The following is a 14959-nucleotide window of genomic DNA, read 5'->3' on the forward strand; positions in this document are numbered from 1 at the left end:
TGTCATTTAGAATGAATTCAGTACCACAAGTTTTCCATTGAATAAACAGAGCTAACTGAGGGCATCCAAGAAGAAACCTTCGTAGATAATTGGCTAGCTCCGGGAGCTAGTGTAGCGAAACATGATTCCAGATACAATCAAATTCTGGAGCTCTCCCGAAGAGAGGACTGAAGGATGAGAGAGAAAGCTTATACTCCAATTAAGGAATGATTTGTACTTTCATTTTTATCAAACTTTATTATTTTTTTCTAATATGCAAATGACTTCATGAATATATTAAAGAAAACTTGATATCTGGTTTTATTTATTATGAAGTAGAATAAGGGCAAATTTCTGAAAATTGGAAGAACAATCAGCAGATAAATTAATCAGGATTCTGTCTTCCAGTTTTTTTTTTTTTTATTTTGAAAGAAAACTATTAGCTTCATGAAGACATTGATAGAATTGTCACCATAACATTAAAAATGCACAAAGAAGTCCTAGGCTGAAAGTTATCTCATATAAAATATAAACACTTCATTGACAATACAGAGATTAAAATTATCTTAAGTGTAAGCAAATATCATTGTATTTTATGCTAAAAAATTAAATAAAATTAAATTTAGTAAATCATCAATTATTTTTGATGTTTGTTGATATACCACTAAGATTAAAATTGGTCTCTTTTATTATCTACCCAAGGTGTTTGTTCATTTTTTCTTTCTCTCTTTCTCCCTCCCTCCCTCTGTCCTTCTTTCTCTCTTTTTTCTTTTCTCTGGGTCTCCATCCATTCATTCTTTATTTTTTCATCATAACCTCTCTACATTTCAACCATGTATTGGGTTCACCATTTATATTTTATTTAATATATACCTTGGTTTCCATTATCTGTCTGCAGCTATACAATATAATCTCAAAAGGCATAAAAGTAGACATATTTAAATACACCTGAGTGTTATGTGACTACAAGGATATTTATGATAAATTATCCTGCTGGCGTACATCACATGTGCTCTATATTATAAAACTTATGTTTATTTTGTAATTCCAAGGCTAGATACCTCAAATCACAGTGCCCTTCTCCCATTCTTTCATCACTTCATCAAATGTTTCTTTTATTTTATTTTCTGTCAAATCCCTAGTTCCTTTGAGGGTACTGTCTTATTCATCACTGAATTTTCCATAACATTTAGCATAATGCATTGTACATAATGTGTGCCTATTGTATCTTTGATAAATTAATGAGTCATTTAAGTTTGATTTCAATGGATAATATGAGACCAACATTTCAATTGCAGATATTCTTTTCTATTTTTCCTATAGGCATACTAACGTTACTAAAATAGCATAGCCTGAATACTCAACGCAACTTTCTGTTCTATGTGACAATGGAATTCTACCTTTCCCTGAATAACCTCAGTGTCTACTTTTGCCAATTGTGGCCAAAGAATAGAGGTTCTATGAGGCCTCCAGAGGATTGCAGAGTCCCATTCACTGTAGTCTTTGTGAATGTCACACATAAAAGTTGTTCGGTGCCCAGCATAACAGTCGCAGATGCAGTATCCTACCCTCCCTTACAATTCATCTGATCTCACAATTCAGAAACCAAGTAGGTCCCAATCGACCTTGCCTAGGTTATGAGCTTTGCAACCTGTGTTGCATGCTACTGTTGTATGAAGACATTTCCTTCTATTACTCTGTGCATTAGAAGCTAGAAATGAAGACATTTACCAAATTCTTAGAACATTGAAGGCATGACAAAGGAAAAAGCAACAGCTCTTCTGAGTAGAGTAACTCAACCATACATAATGGTAGCATGGGGTGTTCTCTCTATGAACATAAGTGACTTTCACAGAATGACCTTTCCTTTGGCAAGATGCCTAGGTAGATGACTCTATTATAAATGAAACTCACTGTAGGTATATAACCCAACACATTAATGAGTAGAATTTTTTAAAATGGCATTGTTGTTTAAGGAAACATCCAGAACTGAGCCACAGGATTAGCAGTGATTTATGGCTCTTGTTAATTTTTGAAGAGGACTTAAGGAGTAGAACAGTATCTTCAAATTCTTCTAGGAGAACATCAGTGGAAAGATTTTTACTTGTGATTATGCAAGATAATTTGCCAGATGGCATAATTAAAAATCTTTTATTAAGTAAGCATTCTTTTTTGACAGACAAATAAAAGTGATTAACAGAAATTTCTTTTCTAGCTACCCTCAACACACTTCCAATAAATGGGAACTTTCGTATCCCCTGCTGTGGGCCATGATAGAGCTTATTGGAAAGTTGTCCTTATCATCTTTCTTCTCCCATGTGCTCCCCAGAGGTATTGAGGGTTATCTTGATTACATGAGTTCCAAAAGCCAGGGTGTAAAGCTTTTTTTTTTCTTTTCTCAATCTATAGCCATCATGATAGTGTATCCTTTTAGTCCTAAAGAACTTATGTTGCGGCTTACAAAATATTGACGCATCTTTCTTCATTTCCCTTTCTATATTAAATGTAAACTTACCTCTCCTCTGCCATTTACCAGGTTTCTTCAAAGGTAGTGCCTTGGCTGCCATTGAATTTTCCATCATATTTAGCACAAAGCATTCCAAGCATTCTCGGTAAATAGATGAATCATTCATGTTTAATTTCAATGGGTAATAAGTGGGATGAGACTCAAATTTCAATTTCAAATATTCTATTTTATGAAGTATCTCCATCCACAAAAGCCCAGCTGTGAACTCTAGCCTCTGTCTCTTTTAATCACCTCCACCACTTTCAGTTGAGTTTTTTCCAACAGATGTTTTCATGCTCCAGTATTTTCTAACACGTCACACACCTGGCATTACAACTACTTTAGCTTGACCAACGGTTCTTCTCCCTAAATCTAATGTAAAATTTGACTCTGGCTTGATCCACAGAGCTGCAAGGAGAAATGTCATTTGTTTCTTCTTCTCTTTATCCTTACAGGACTCTAACCATAAGTCTAAAGTTTGGGAAAAAAATGCTAAGCAATGTGGAGTCAAAGAGGCTTGGAGGTATAACTGAATAAGACAGTCATGGCTGATACAAATGAGGTGACAATCCAAATGGATATGAGAAGGAGGGGGGATGCTGTGGTATATGCCAGTAACTGGACTACATCACTGAAATCCCAGAAATTTAAGGAAGACAAGAGCAAAGGAAAGTTAATAAAAGCAGGTAGACAGAAGGGAGGCCTGGATAACTTCTAAAAACCATGTTGCTGTCAACGCTGAACATTTTGAGTAGACACGATTTTATACACCAAACATAGGATGAATTTAAGCACCAATAAATCACCCACAAGTACTTGTGAAAATATTTTTCAGGAGCACCATATGTATTCTTATGAGAACTGAGGAAAATGACTGGAGAAATATTTATAGAAGCAGGAAATTACAAAAATAAACCTGAATTTGAGATTCTTTGAGAAACAACATCTAAAATGCAAATAGAAAACCTACTAAAATGTTTTAGTTTTTCTGATACTGACTACTATTTTTTTTTTTTTAATTTTCAATTCCACTAAGGAGTTGCAATTAGGTACTTTTAGAAGCAGAACTACTAATTTAATAATGGAATTTGGGGACGGTCATGTTCAACTTGTTCTGAGATCCCATCAAATAAGAAAAAAAAAAAAAAAAGACAAAGCAAGAGAAATGACTATTGACTGAAATCCTGGCTTTCATTTGTTTCCTATTTTCCTACTGCTTTATTTTCAAATAGCTTAAAAACTATTAAAAGATCATGATGTGCTTTGTGTCTAGGTAGAACGAAAAATGCCTCCTTGCATTCTACCGATTCAAAGTTATCACCTATGGCCCTCACTTGGAACATAGTGTGTACCGCTGGCAGATGGACAAAATGTGTAATTCTCAGTTTTCCAATTACATAATGTGATCTCTGGTTGAATATGGTGATCAAATACCTGCATTTGCCTCTGTTTCTCTAAAATGTGAGAGAATAAAAACAGAATTAAACCAATAAACCTGAACAGAAAGAGAATGGGAACAGAATCATTATCCAATACTAGATTTTGAGGCACTATTGAGAGATGAAAAATAAATGGGAACTATATATTTGAACGAAGAATGTTGATGAATCTACAGTCAAAAATTAACATAAAAAGAAATGGGAGGAAAAGAGGGAGCTAATCTTTCAAGCAAACCCCAAAGGGTTTTGGAAAAAATTGGTAGTCATGGAGGGTGGAATTACAAAAGGGGTGCAAAATTGGTAGGGGAGAGTAGAGGGTCTGACTAAAATTCTGTCCTTGGAACAAAAAGCCAATCAGCTCTTTACTCCTCTCTTCTCTCTCCCACGTTTCTGGATATAAGAAGGATACAAAAAAGGTCTCATTGATTTTAAGCAAAATAAAACCAAGCAAAATGACAATAATCCTCATAACACAAATGATGACCTCTTCACTTAAAAAACATAATGCATTGATTGGGGTGAACTAGCAGCACTAGTGGGTGCTGGCATCACAAGAGTAAATTTCTGCCTACTCTGGCAATCCCTTACTAAGAGCCTGGCATCTTAGTGATTTATATGTTTAGTTGGCCAGGTCAGATTCCTGATTGAAGAAGAAATTTTGTGGAGAAACAAGCTTACCAATACCACAGTAGAGACATTTAGTTCACTATTTGGAAAAGTCAGCCCAATACCTCTTGTTTTAAATATGCTAAATATAACCTATAATCACTTGGGCATATAAAAAAGCAGCATCAAAATGAGAAAATAAGTAGATAAAACAATTACTGTGAACACAGAAATAACTCATGAAGGAGAAAGAACTCAAAAAGAGAATCTAATTAGTCTTTTCAGAGAGATTGGAAAGATATCACTGAAAAATCAATAAAACAAAGTGAAGGAAGTCAAAATGAACATAAAACAAAATGGACAATGAGGCAGAAAATATGACAAAATATACAAAATATAAAAGAAAAACAATCTGGTAAACCCAACATCTAATAAATATAAGCTCTGAGAGAAGAAAGCAGAAAATGGAAAAGAGGAAATAAGCAAAATAACATACAGGAAAAATGTGCATATCTGAAAAAATACATGAGTTTTTCTATTTAAAGAGGACTTCAGTTACACAAATCCATGAATGGAATAAAATCAAACAAACATGTCTCCTACTCCTAAAAATATCATTAGGCAATTTCAGAACAAACAAAACAAAACAAACAACAACAACAACACCGAAAAACAGCCATCTCAAACTTTGTCAGTTGCTTTGGCAGAGAAATGAGAACTTAGCACTTAAATGCCCATATCTGATTATAACTCACTTTCCTGTTCTTCAATTCATTTGCCAAAGGTAGTCACCTGCCTGCATCAAATACACAAGGTCTAGAAAGCTCAATCACCCCATGTGCATAGAAGAGAAAGAGAAGGAAAAATTACTTGGTGACAGCACCTAAAAATGTCCGTAATCATTGCTTCTATATGACTTTATTAAAAAGTATGTACATAGAGTTTTAGGATAACAAGAGTAAAAATTGAAAAAAATATGGAGAAAAATGTTAATTTTACAAAAAGTAAATCAAAAGATGTGGGTAAGAGCTAAATTATATGTTATACGTATAATATATATAGTGATAAATTATAAATAACATAAAATATACAATTTTGACCATTTTTAAGTTTGTGATTAGGTGGCATAAAGTACATTCAAATTGTTTTGCAGCTATCTCTACCATTCATTTCCAGAACTTTCATCTTCCCAAACTAAAACCTTATAACCACTAAATGACAATTTCCGATTCATCTCTTTCTGTAGTTCCCAGCAAATGTTATTCTTTTTGTCTCTATGAATTTGTCTACTTTAGTTATAAATAGAATTATATAAAATTTGTCCTTCTGTATCTGATTTATTTCACTCATCCTAACACCTTCAAAGTTCATTCATGTTGCAGCATGTGTAAAATTTCATTCTTTTTTTAAAGGCTGAATAATACCTCATAAATACAAAACACTTCACAAATGTGCATGCCATCCTTGTGCAGGGATCATGCTAATCTCTATATTATTTCAATTTTAGTGTATGTGCTGCTGAAATGAGCACTAAATATTTTTTTAAAATTGTTTAATAGCAATGATAAGCAACTGAAAATCTAATAATGGAGAGGAAGATTAAAAGTAACGGTCATACAAATGAGTTTAATATTTCTCTCCCACAGATAGGAAATGCTACTGCCTACATGTTATAGATCAAGAGTCATATTAGCACCTTGGAAGAGATATGGATGTTACCTCTACAAGAAGCAATTTTTTAAAAACAACAACAGCAACAAGGAATTATCTTTGGAAAAGGGACTACTAGGTAGTTATAAAGGCAGAGCAAGAGAGAGTTTTATTTTAAGGCATTCCGCATTTCTAGTTTCATTATACGCACACACACACACACACACACACACACACACACACACACAGTCATAAACAGTATCTCCAACTACAGTACTACTTAATAACCAGAATTGTAACCCAGTACTCTTCACATTTAATTGTGTCTATTTTTTTTTATGACTCCTAAAACACTTTCATGAAGACTCTGCCAATCTGAAGTAATCAAAAAGATCAGAATTCAGTTTTAAAAAGTTTATTCAAGCAAAAAGCAAAGATATGGGAATCACCATTAGAGAGTTACAGATTCCAGAGAAATGGGGTCAGTGATCCAAAGTTTAAAGTTAGGCTCTTGCTTATATATGCAGAAAATAAAGAAATTTGACAGGAAAACAAAATGTTCTATAAAAGATTGGCTTATAAGTTACAATAATTTAATTAGTACAGTCAGTCTTTTCCACACAGCTCATTTTCATTTCATTTCCAGTTTGAAAGCATATATATAACATTCCATCTAAAGACAATATAATGACCATGAAGTCTTTGTGGGAGAACGGTGAGAGGGAAATTAATCTATAATGAAGATCAACAATAAAGGTAGAAAGGATCTTCCCCAGAAGCCTTCAGTCATTTATAATATTTTACAAAATAATGAAGGCAAGAAAGAAGGCTTAATCTATAATCAGAGAAACAAAGCTACAACCGCCTTGGTTACAGCTGCCTGTCACATAAATCAGGCCCCATAATCACGTTTCTTTAAGACTCAAAACAAATTACAGTTCCAAGAGCTTAGATTCTAATTCACCTATTTTCACAATCCTTATTGCCATAGACAACAAAGCCACATAGAAAAGAATATAGGAAGGTATATGGAAATGCATAGCAGTAGCCTGACTCCAAAGTTCCCTTTTCTCCTTACCTTCATGTAGGACTCCTCATATTACTAATGTTACTCTTTTTCTGCAGCAGTATCCTTTCATTACTATAACTGCTACTGCTACAATTCCTTTAAATGAGATCTATATGCTTCTTTTTGCACTGGCCTTGTTACTTACCTGTGTTTTGGCTCGGAAAACAATACCATAAAATGAAAGCCTCAGAAACAAAACTTTTTCTCCCATTCTTCCTCGAGGTTAGCTATAGAAAACTGAATTCCTTTTCCCCAAGGTGGGCCATAGAAACAAGGATAACTTTTCCCCAAAGCTAGCCATAAGACTTAAGAACATCACTCTAACTTTCCCTCTACACTATCTATGTAAAAACTTGTCATAAAGAAATTATCTTACCTGCCTTGTTTGACTATGGGTCATAAGATCCCCATTCCAGCAGAGTCCTGGCCCATACCCAGAAGAAAATAATGCATACTCAGAGATGCCAAGAAGTATCTGCATGTCAGATCTTGCTGGGTTTCCCACTCAGTCTATTAGCATTAGATCATACCCTTTTTGTCCAGTCATATTTCTACATAGCTGTCCATACTTTGTTGGATCTAAGCAGAAAATGAACAATTTTCTCTATATCTTTAGGTCTTCATTCTGAAGGATCCCATGTTTACATGTTAAATAAATGTGTATCCCTTCTATTCAATTAATCTGCCTTTTGTGAGTTGATTTTTTGGTGAAACTTCAGAGGACCAAGGGAAGAGCTCTCCCCTCAATGTTTTTCAAAGGCCCATTCTTGTTCAGCACAATTTCCACATTAACCTCAGAGCTCACCTGTGTCAGGGAAAGGCTTCAGCAGCCAGAGACTTGTGTAGTTGCCCTTATTGCTGTGTAAATAAATAGTGCCTATGCATTCTCTGGTGCCCTGCCCTTTTCTTGGCCATTCAGTCACACCTAGTTCATTTTTATCTTCCTGACTAATTTGAAAGCCTGAGCTCCTCTTAGCAATCTTGCCTCTGTCAGAAGCTTACAGTGGAGCTCTTGAATCCACAAGATGGGTGCATCCTCTGTGTGATTGCATTTAGGCAATTGAAATATAAGCACATGCATGCCAAATTTGGACGGATGGAGGGAGATGTCACATTACATCCCCAAACGGACTAGGAAAATTATTTAAACTAAGTCTATACTCAGTTTTACAGAGAAAATTGTGATGTTTCAAACAAACAAAAAGAATCCTTCTGATCTGAAGTCTGCAATAGGGTCTTCTCAAATATAAGTGTTTTTTTCTCCTTGAAGTTTTGTATTTTGATGTTCTTCTGATGTCAGTTATCATCTTTACTATTAATATTTTTTGCAAATGCAGAAATTTGAATTTGCAGGTAATGAAGGGTAGCTGTAGAATTTTCTATATGCTTCACTTGTCAAATCACATTTTCAGCATTTTTTCCAGTTCAAGATTCCATACATTAGAAAAGAAAGCTAGAAACCTCTAAGATAAAATCTACTATGATCATATGGCAACTTAAAGTCATATTAAATAAAAAATGCTTAAGGAAGGTGGAATGTACAACCTGGAACAAAGAGGAGTAAGGACACAGTGAAATTTAAATGTGTTAAATTAGGAGCTAGAGGCATAAGTGTGTGTTCCCAGTATGTAGAGTTCTGTAATCAAACCAAACTGGGTTCAAATTTTAATTCTCCATCTGTGAGTTTCCTGATCCTGATGAGGTCATTCTAGCACTCTACGTTTCAATCCTTCCTTCTTTAAAATAGTAGCAAATCATAATCCCTATAACCTGGAAGTTTTGTAGTGATAAATAAGAACTTAAACACATACAAATTTTTTTACATGCCTAGCATATAGAAAAAAAGTTCTGTTACTCATCAGCCTCATCATTATTACAATTACCACTGTTTTATCATACATCATTATTATTATTCCAAAGGGGAAAGCAAATACTAATGAATTAATGTCCTAGCTCAATAAAAGGAAGACTTTCTTAGCAAATGAAACAACTAACCATGGGATGGAGGGTTCAATGAAATAATGAGCTTCCAATGGCCATCTCACAGGAATTCTGTAATTAAAAGGAGTTCTTGCATTAAGAAGTAGGTTACACTTGATGATCATTAAGGTCCCTCTTACCTTTCAGATAGAATGTAATGATTAAGTTCATACAGCTCATTAGTGCCAGTAAGTTTGGGGGTATCAATGTGGTCCCAAACTGTTCTTTCTTCTGGTTAATAAGGAGAGAGGTTGGTCAGGGAGTTTCCAGTCACTACTCTGCACAATGCTGCCAAGCAAAGTTGTTTCTTGCAGCCTGCTAGCAGGCAGTCCTCATTCTCCTTTTCTTTTTTCATCATGAAAGGCTTAGGAAGCAGAGGCTGCCTGTTTTTCCCTCTGCTCCCCCAAGAAAATGACAAAATGACATTCTTTCCCACTCTCTGTGAAATGATTTCTGTTAACAGCTCAGGAAAATGCTGCAAAGATGTGAGTGAAATGATGGCAGGATTTGTTGACAAGAAGGCAAAATGATGGAATTCAGAAAAAAAAAAAATCACCCACATTAGTGGCTGAGGGGCCTGTGATTCCATATGTTCCTTTCTCCTCAGGGCTGAGGTTGTCTCAGAGTCATCTCCAGGGGATGGCAGTCTTATTTTAAATGACTCAGTCAATGGGGATTCTAATAGAGTCTAATGGATCTCACCATTAACAATTTTTTTTTATGTTCAGCCTAAATTTTTTCTTTGATTAATTTAATCTATTTTTTTCATTAGATGATGGCAGTAATTTTGAAACAAAGGAAAGCATGAAAATTTGAAAGAAAGTCATTGTAAATTCTGCATGAAATGCTTTCATTTTTGTAGCAGCACAGAACATAATAAAAAACATCTTTCAGGTCTGGGAGCAGTGGCTCATGCTTACAAATTTTGGCATTTGGGGAGACCGAGGCAGGAAGATCACTAGAGTCGAGGAGTTTGAGACCAGTCTGGGCAACAGAGCAAGACTTCATAGCTACAAAAAATTTAAAAAATTAGCTGAGGTTCGGGGGTGAAGGGTAGTGCACACCTGTAGTCCCAACTACACTGGAATTCAAGGTGGGAGGATCATTAAGTCCAGGACTTTCAGTCTACAGTTGGCTGTGAGGGTGCCACTCCACCCAAGCCTCCGATAGAGCTAGACCCTGTCTCTGAAAGGAAAAAAAAGTCTCTAACCTGGGAGTCTACTGGATGAGCACATTCCTGTCCTTGAGGCTGTGCTTAGAGGGATCCAAATAAATGTTACCTGCCTACCCAAATCAGGTCAGTGTGTGTGTCCTCCATCATGTCAGGGTCACCATCTGACCGTCGGTCACCACCTGCAGAAGTCTGACCTGCAGATTCTGACTCAACGATGGATGAATAAATGTACTCACATCATTACAGTGATTCAAGTGGGCCAGGGATGGCCACTGGCTGCTTTCAGAGGGCGAAATACAACCAACCAACCAAGACCCTCTCTCTTTTATTTGTAACAGAGGTTCTAAGTTAACACACTTGTAGATGATTAACATGGTTATGAGAATTTTTTTATGGCTGGTAAAAGCTTATGTTCCAGGTCCCAGAGTAAATGCTATTAACAGGTAATTCCACTTTGATCTTCCCTGGAGAGGGCCACCCAGCCCAAAATTAACATGAGTAAACAGAATGTAGACAAATGGGTGTGGGGTAAGGCCTTTGATCAGCCTCTATCTCTTTCCTATGCTAATGTTAATGAGGTGGCTGCCTTCAACCTGCCTCAATAAAATCTTTTGGCCTTCCAGAAGGTTTGAGACTATAGACTACAACTTTCCCTAAATATTTTCCATAATATTTTGCCGCTACCCCCAAGTGAATAACAACAAGTGTGCTGAGCCTCACTCCAGACTATTCTAGACTTTTTTTTTTTTGGTTACACTAGAAAATCCTTGAAGTTGTTACATGAACTAGTGAGAGGATTAATGAAAAACATATCACTCTAAGGGGCATAGTCAGTATGAGACAGACATGGGTAGTTGGGTCAAAGATTTGTAGTTTGTGACTGTGCCACAATAGTTATAGACAATTTACTCATCTCTCAAAGGCTCAATTTTTTGTCCTGTAAAATGGCCATGATAATCTGTACTTCACAGAGTAAACCCACAGCAATTTTTGAAAAGTCCCTGGCATGCATAAAATGTGTCAGAAGTCGGCCAGGCGTGGTGGCTCATGCCTGTAATCCCAGTACTTTGGGAGGCCGAGGCGGGTGGATCATGAGATCAAGAGATCGAGACCATCCTGGTCAACATGGTGAAACCCTGTCTCTACTAAAAATACAAAAAATCAGCTGGGCATGGTGGCGTATGCCTGTAATCCCAGCTACTCAGGAGGCTGAGGCAGGAGAATTGCCTGAACCCAGGACGCGGAGGTTGCGGTGAGCCGAGATCGCACCATTGCACTCCAGCCTGGGTAACATGAGTGAAATTCCGTCTCCAAAAAAAAAAAAAAAAAAAGTGTCAGAAGTCTAGCACTCAATAAAGATTAAAAATAATTATTGCTTCCTTGTTGTGAACTAGGTTATCATAGATATAAGTGTGAGATTTGAGGAATATTTATTGAAAATGTTTTAAGACTACTGAAATCAAACAATAATAGGCAGAAGGTACTTAATTGTGAATTTACATAAGACCGAAGAAAGGGAAATCATTTAAGAACAAAGTAATAAAGTAGGATTCCAGAAATTTTCAATCTTGGTATTCCAGGGTGGAAGGAGGATTAAAAAAAAAAAAAAGTTGCAATTCAGGTAGGGAAACACATGGAGCTTTAAGTTGAGAATGGGGTAATGAAAAACTTATCTGATTTAAACAAACACCAGTACTGGAAAATGAGTAGACAGAAAGAGAGAGATGGAATAGGTGGGGGAGGGCCAGGATGGCAACCGTGTAAGAACTGCCAGGCAGGCAACATCAGACTCTCAGACATTCCCTTTTGAAAATGCTCATATCTCCTGTAAAGAAGCCACTGGTGTGTATCCTAAGAAATATTACAAGTGTATTACCTTGTGTCACAGGCATGAAATGCTGTGTGTCTAATATAAAAGCGTTCAACTTGGAATCATGAGATATGATTTAAGATCGCTTTTCTGCCAGAAAAACCTAGGCAAGTTATTTAAGTTTGTGTAAGTCACCTAACTTCTTTGTGCCTCAAATTTTTCATCTGCAAAATGGGTATGATGCTAGTGCACTGTCCACAATGATGTTATAGTGAGAAAATAAGGTATTGTATGGAAATATTTCACACAGCTTCTGGGACAAAGGAAGAACTCAGTAAATGTTGTATTAAAATAAATTCAAACACACACAAACTCTTAGCAGGTTAAGCCAATCATTTTAAACGCAATCATATATCACAGAGCCACAAGTAGCTTCTAAAACAATGCTAGTGAAATTCTCCAACGCAGTGACTAGTAACTGGTTATGTTGACTGTCATGTGTATGTGGAGATGAGTATGATGGTAGGGCAGGCTTACTGCAAAATCTGTAGAACGCTTACTATAAAATTTGGGATATGTGGTTTCAGTACTCAGAAACAGTTCCATATTCTACTGAATGTGAAATTCTATATTCACATTCGGTAGAATATGGAATTGAATAAAATGATGGAGGATGAAGTACCAGAAAAACATTTCATAGGTATACATGGTAAGTGGACATTGAGCAATTTTATTAAATGATGTTTGAACAAAACTAGTTTGCTCTACAAATTTTCTGTTGCTTGTAATTTCTGATAATAATCTAACCACGTTGTTTGTGACCTAGGCAGAGCTCACCTTTCCTGGCACATGTTTTTTGCCCATTCACCAGACTTTTCTTGGCCCATGAACATGATTGGTTGGGTTTGTTAATTTACCACATAAGTGTTTTGCTGAAGATAAGATTCTAAGATCTGTTGTAAGGCAAATAATATCCTTATGTTTTAAGTAAAAAAATCATTGATCACCGATAGAGAACAAACCATGTTTTATCTGAATCCCTGCCCCCTCCCATCCCCAACTCCTGAAGGATTTATTCATAGGGATAATACTTACCTACAGGAAATTAGCCCTGTCTCTGCTTTGCTGACTCTGGCCAGTAAAGCCCTGTGCAAATGAATTTAGAGATTTTCTCAGCTTGTGTTCATATGCTACAAAAGGGAAATAGCCCAAATTGCACCTACTTGGGTCTGAATTATCGACTTCAGCTTTGAAGTGCAAATGAGCTGAATGAAAACATACTTAGGTTGCAACACAGAAACTATTCTTACTAGCTCACTGATGGCGTATTAACTGTCTTGTATGGAAAGTCTTGTATTGCAATGGATTTGTAGTCCCCTGGTCCAATTATCCTACAGATGGAGGCAAATACCATCCACTGTACGAATCAGTCGATAGTGGTCTTTTCTTATAATTATTTACTTTCTCTTTTTTCTTGCAATTATAGTTACTGGATCACCCATAAAATAGTTGTTTCGTGGTTTATCGGCCTTGCTACTTCTAAAACTAGACTTATAGACTTGAGTTAGGAAAATGAACTGCTATAAACAACTTCTCAGTAGGCTAAAATCATCTGTATTTATTGTGAATGCAAACTCTTCGGAAATTTCTAATCACCATAATCCGTCTATATAAAAATAATCCTTGACTAAATGAATATGTCTGGAAGGAAAAATTAACAGAGCATTTGCACAATCACACAAATGTCATGTGTGAACAAATGAAAGAATCTTCAATATTTTGCAACTTCAAAAACAGCAGCCTTTTATGGAGCCTAAATATGTACTATTGATTTTGGAAAATTATACTAGAAATTTTGGTAACTTTTTCATGAAATCATATATATTTAAATGAATAAATATAGTCTTTGTTCATCACTTCCAAATTGTATCATCTTAAATCATGTTTCAGGCATAATTGAGAGGCTCTGCGTCAAGATGTCCCCAGAAAAATCTTTCAATTACGTTCCCATAGTAGAATTTATTTCTGAGAAGGGTTCACTTCTATGTTGCAAGAGGGACAGATAAGAGCATCCATTTATGTTAAAAGCATCATACACATTCCTCTGGTAAGATTACGAATTTTAACAAATCACTCATTTATCTTTACTATTCTTGCAAGGGAACTTTAAATATCCTAGAAATAATGTTTAGAGCTTTTAGAGAGGAGAGAAGGAACCAGAATGAAAGAGGGATAAATAAGGTTGCATCCATTTTTCCTTTCGCAGGTTCCTTTGTTAAGGACAGTATTTTAAAATTCTCACAATAATTTTACTTCTTATCAGAATCAAAAGGCAAGAAATTAAGAAGCATCCACTTTTTTTTTTTTTTAACATGAAGCTTTTTTTGTCTCCAGAAATAGCCCTGGGGGATGTTTAGATGTAGACTCTAACATTGTATACCCCAATAATAACACGAAGGATGGGTCTGAGAGTAATGAAATGTAGAAACACTCTTCAGAATTTATTGTACTTTACCCAATAACTTTAACCATTTCTCTTTCGGCATATTCATGCATAGAAGGAAGAGAAGAGCAAGATTCATTGAACTGAATTTCCCATTGCTCACAAACAAAGGACAGAACAAAGAGGTCTTGCTAGCCAGCAAATGAACTAATCAAACTCCAAGTAATTAGCAGGTATCAGTTCAATGGTGCTGAAGTTTGAGCTCCTTAATAAAGGAGTAAAATTATCATTCGATGGGAACCA

The 14959-nt window shown here is 35.8% G+C and overlaps 1 non-coding gene and 1 pseudogene across 2 annotated transcripts in view; both read right to left on the reverse strand.

Moving 5' to 3' along the window:
* The window catches only part of LOC116528226, a 42052-nt pseudogene extending 39440 nt beyond the window's left edge, over positions 1 to 2612 (reverse strand). The window contains exon 1 of the transcript XR_004258930.1: positions 2495 to 2612. The product of XR_004258930.1 is annotated as a telomeric repeat-binding factor 1 pseudogene (transcript). The remainder of the gene's footprint in view (positions 1 to 2494) is intronic.
* A 3345-nt stretch (positions 2613 to 5957) lies between these two features.
* On the reverse strand, positions 5958 to 6061 carry LOC116528256. Its single transcript, XR_004258949.1, has one exon. It is a non-coding gene; the product is annotated as a U6 spliceosomal RNA (small nuclear RNA).
* Between the last annotated feature and the right edge of the window lie 8898 nt (positions 6062 to 14959).

Source organism: Sapajus apella, unplaced genomic scaffold, assembly GCF_009761245.1.
Source record: "Sapajus apella isolate SASKATOON/1434 unplaced genomic scaffold, GSC_monkey_1.0 scaffold57, whole genome shotgun sequence".
NCBI classification, from domain to species: Eukaryota; Metazoa; Chordata; class Mammalia; order Primates; family Cebidae; genus Sapajus; species Sapajus apella.